Source organism: Bombus affinis, unplaced genomic scaffold, assembly GCF_024516045.1.
Source record: "Bombus affinis isolate iyBomAffi1 unplaced genomic scaffold, iyBomAffi1.2 ctg00000946.1, whole genome shotgun sequence".
In the NCBI taxonomy this organism is placed as follows: Eukaryota; Metazoa; Arthropoda; class Insecta; order Hymenoptera; family Apidae; genus Bombus; species Bombus affinis.
The window spans coordinates 7913-12500 of NW_026109458.1; the positions used below are offsets into that span (position 1 = coordinate 7913).

Genomic DNA, 4588 nt, shown 5'->3' on the forward strand with positions numbered 1-4588 from the left:
AGAGAAGTTGGAGGAGAAAAGTTACAAACAGAAATAATTCTGTGAAGTATGAATCTTTGTATCGATATATGATGGTGAGAGAGGAGGAGAATTAAAGTGGCTGAGTGACGTTGTTACTGAACCATGGAACGTTGCTCTCTAAGTCATATTACATATATATATAAAATGAAAAGTCTCGTCGTACGGTGCTTACGTCCCACCTACGACACAGAGAGAACTTTTAAACGAAAATGCTGGTTTTTGGGAATATATTATAAGATCCCTGGTTGATCCTGCCAGTAGTCATATGCTTGTCTCAAAGATTAAGCCATGCATGTCTCAGTACATGCCGCATTAAGGTGAAACCGCGAATGGCTCATTAAATCAGTTATGGTTTCTTAGATCATACCTACATTTACTTGGATAACTGTGGTAATTCTAGAGCTAATACATGCAAACAGATTCCGACCAGAGATGGTAGGAATGCTTTTATTAGATCAAAACCAATCGGTGGCGGATGGCTCGTCTGTCCGTCCATCGTTTGTTTTGGTGACTCTGAATAACTTTGTGCTGATCGCATGGTCATCTAGCACCGGCGACGCATCTTTCAAATGTCTGCCTTATCAACTGTCGATGGTAGGTTCTGCGCCTACCATGGTTGTAACGGGTAACGGGGAATCAGGGTTCGATTCCGGAGAGGGAGCCTGAGAAACAGCTACCACATCCAAGGAAGGCAGCAGGCGCGCAAATTACCCACTCCCGGCACGGGGAGGTAGTGACGAAAAATAACGATACGGGACTCATCCGAGGCCCCGTAATCGGAATGAGTACACTTTAAATCCTTTAACGAGGACCAATTGGAGGGCAAGTCTGGTGCCAGCAGCCGCGGTAATTCCAGCTCCAATAGCGTATATTAAAGTTGTTGCGGTTAAAAAGCTCGTAGTTGAATCTGTGTGTCACAGTGTCGGTTCACCGCTCGCGGTGTTTAACTGGCATTATGTGGTACGTCCTATCGGTGGGCTTAGCTCCTCGCGGGCGGTCCAACTAATATCCCATCGCGGTGCTCTTCACTGAGTGTCGAGGTGGGCCGATACGTTTACTTTGAACAAATTAGAGTGCTTAAAGCAGGCTACCTTCGCCTGAATACTGTGTGCATGGAATAATGGAATAGGACCTCGGTTCTATTTTGTTGGTTTTCGGAGCCCCGAGGTAATGATTAATAGGGACAGATGGGGGCATTCGTATTGCGACGTTAGAGGTGAAATTCTTGGATCGTCGCAAGACGGACAGAAGCGAAAGCATTTGCCAAAAATGTTTTCATTAATCAAGAACGAAAGTTAGAGGTTCGAAGGCGATCAGATACCGCCCTAGTTCTAACCATAAACGATGCCAGCCAGCGATCCGCCGAAGTTCCTCCGATGACTCGGCGGGCAGCTTCCGGGAAACCAAAGCTTTTGGGTTCCGGGGGAAGTATGGTTGCAAAGCTGAAACTTAAAGGAATTGACGGAAGGGCACCACCAGGAGTGGAGCCTGCGGCTTAATTTGACTCAACACGGGAAACCTCACCAGGCCCGGACACCGGAAGGATTGACAGATTGATAGCTCTTTCTTGATTCGGTGGGTGGTGGTGCATGGCCGTTCTTAGTTGGTGGAGCGATTTGTCTGGTTAATTCCGATAACGAACGAGACTCTAGCCTGCTAAATAGACGTAACTTATGGTATCTCGAAGGCCCCCGGCTTCGGTCGGTGGGTTTTTACTACCAACGTACAAACAAATCTTCTTAGAGGAACAGGCGGCTTCTAGCCGCACGAGATTGAGCAATAACAGGTCTGTGATGCCCTTAGATGTTCTGGGCCGCACGCGCGCTACACTGAAGGAATCAGCGTGTTTTCCCTGGCCGAAAGGCCCGGGTAACCCGCTGAACCTCCTTCGTGCTAGGGATTGGGGCTTGCAATTATTCCCCATGAACGAGGAATTCCCAGTAAGCGCGAGTCATAAGCTCGCGTTGATTACGTCCCTGCCCTTTGTACACACCGCCCGTCGCTACTACCGATTGAATGATTTAGTGAGGTCTTCGGACTGGTGCGCGGCCAATGTGATAAGCATTGCCGATGTTACCGGGAAGATGACCAAACTTGATCATTTAGAGGAAGTAAAAGTCGTAACAAGGTTTCCGTAGGTGAACCTGCGGAAGGATCATTAACGATATAACACAAAAACTTAAAGAATTTGACTTGAACACTTGAAAAATACGAAACTGTATAAGTCGGTAAGGAGCCGTACTCCTCCTATATCGACGAACCAAAGTATATACGACGTATCAACAAGCTATATACTTTAACAAAGAACAGTTAAATTCGCCCGGAGCGTGGCTTACTCCGTTGGCAAAATGATGAAAAGACATAAGGAGGAGACGACCCTCCAGCTACGAAACTATATGAAGAGAAGGTGGCACTCTCTCTCGATCATCGGGATGAAGAGATACATATATATATATATATATATATATACATACATAAACGAATTCGAGGCGCCTGCGTGAGGTCGTACACAGAAAGACCCGCCGTCTGCGAATATTATGATTTTATAATAAAACTATAAATGGGAACTTGAGCTTTCGAAAATTAAACTTTGACACGAATATCGAACGAAAAATTACGAATGGAAACCACCCGTAAAGAGAAATGAGATCGAGGCGCTTGCGTGAGGCCGTATACAGAAAGACCCGCCGCCACGATCTCGTATTTTTTTTTTTGCGTCGTGGAGACCGTACAAACGAATAACAAAATCTCTAAAGTGCCTCGTGTCGGAGAGATCATGCTCGCCTATTCTCTTCTATGTTTCGTGGTCTGTGTTGCGTTTGCTCTCCTCCTAGCAACGGGACATCGAAGACTCCTCTTTGGGATCGAACGAAGCGACTAAAACGAGTCGACGAGAGCGAAAGTACGAGTAGCGAGTCGCGCATGTAGAAAGGATACCGACATATCTTCGAAGGTTCTCTTCGAAGATCCATGGATACCTTATGCGCGTCGACCTTTCGTCTCTTTCACCGCTCTCGGTCGTTCTCGAAACGTGCTTCCTACCCATAGGGCGTGTGTTCTTCGTATGTCGTTTTGTTCGAAATAACGAAACCACTTGTAACATACTCGTGGATCGGGTAACCTAGAACGAAAACGCATTGCGTGGATGTTGGCCCGCTATGATAATGATGATGATGACGATGACTATGATGACGATGCGTAGCAACGATTCGTAACTAGTCTAGCCGAAGTTGGTTCAGAGGGGACCGCAGGCTGTCTACCCTCGATGTCGTGAGTCGGACACCCGTGCCGTCGCTAGAGTTTTTTCAAAGCTCGGCTTCTGGATATTGGGAAGAAAGACCGCTCGAGGACGACGGCTGCGCGTGCGTCCCATCGAATTTTTTTTTTTTATACCACCTGAACGACTAAAGTTTCGTCTAGTTCGTCGCATATAACCCGTTCAGAGGGGACCGCAGGCTGTCTATCCTCGTTGTCGTGAGTCGGACACCCGTGCCGTCGCTGAAGTTTTTTCAAAGCTCGGCTTCTGGATATTGGGAAGAAAGACCGCGCGAGGTAGATGGATGCGAGTCCCATCGAATTTTTTTATTTTTTAAAAAAAACAATCACCTGAACGGAGATGTGTTCTCTTTCGTCGATTTTTCACGCTTTGAGTCGTCGCGATCGCCATCCGTTCGGAGGAGATCGCCGACTTCGAAGCCTCGATGTCGTGAGTCGGACACCCGTGCCGTCGCTAGAGTTTTTTCAAAGCTCGGCTTCTGGATATTGGGAGGAAAGACCGCTCGAGGCCGAGGGTCGCGCGAGTCCCATCGAATCTTTACATCACCCGAACGATGGAGGCGCACGCTCTTTTTCTTGAATAATTGGACGAGAGGAATGCATATCGTATTATATATACACACACACACATATATATATATATATGGGCTAGCCACCGTGCGTATTTCTTCGCGAGATCGTGTGCTGCACAGAGGATTCAGAATCGGGTGTTATATCCCCGTCGTTTCCTGACGAACGGAGCTTCGATCTCGATGGTTGTTATATATCATAATGTACTTTTCGCCCGGCCGGCGGACGCGCGTATCTTCGCGCGTTCGTCGGATTTCATTTTCGAACGTTTTCGTGTCGTCGATCTTCCGGCGACTTCTGCGCGTCCGATTCCCGTTGGTCGGTCGTGTCGGATCTCGGCTTCGCTCGAACCGAGTATTAAGAGTACATGGAGTACAAGAGTTTTAAAAAATATATGAAAAGATTACCCTGAACGGTGGATCACTTGGCTCGTGGGTCGATGAAGAACGCAGCTAATTGCGCGTCAACGTGTGAACTGCAGGACACATGAACATCGACATTTCGAACGCACATTGCGGTCCACGGATACAATTCCTGGACCACGCCTGGCTGAGGGTTGCTCACGTAAACCTAAGACTGCTTGCGTTGCGTGTCGTTCCTCTCTATCTGTCTCTCTCTGTCCCTTGGTGCCTTCGACAACCCGCCGTCGTTCTTACGATACGTAGAACGTTTCAGAGTCGGAGGAAGCGCACGAAGAAGGATACGAACAAGAGCGGACGCG

At 47.7% G+C, this 4588-nt stretch overlaps 2 non-coding genes across 2 annotated transcripts; both read left to right on the top strand.

The window, feature by feature from the left end:
• The first annotated feature begins 259 nt into the window (after positions 1-259).
• On the top strand, positions 260-2182 carry LOC126928434 (small subunit ribosomal RNA). Its single transcript, XR_007716651.1, has one exon. It is a non-coding gene; the product is annotated as a small subunit ribosomal RNA (ribosomal RNA).
• A 2089-nt stretch (positions 2183-4271) lies between these two features.
• On the top strand, positions 4272-4426 carry LOC126928433 (5.8S ribosomal RNA). Its single transcript, XR_007716650.1, has one exon. It is a non-coding gene; the product is annotated as a 5.8S ribosomal RNA (ribosomal RNA).
• Positions 4427-4588: the final 162 nt, after the last annotated feature.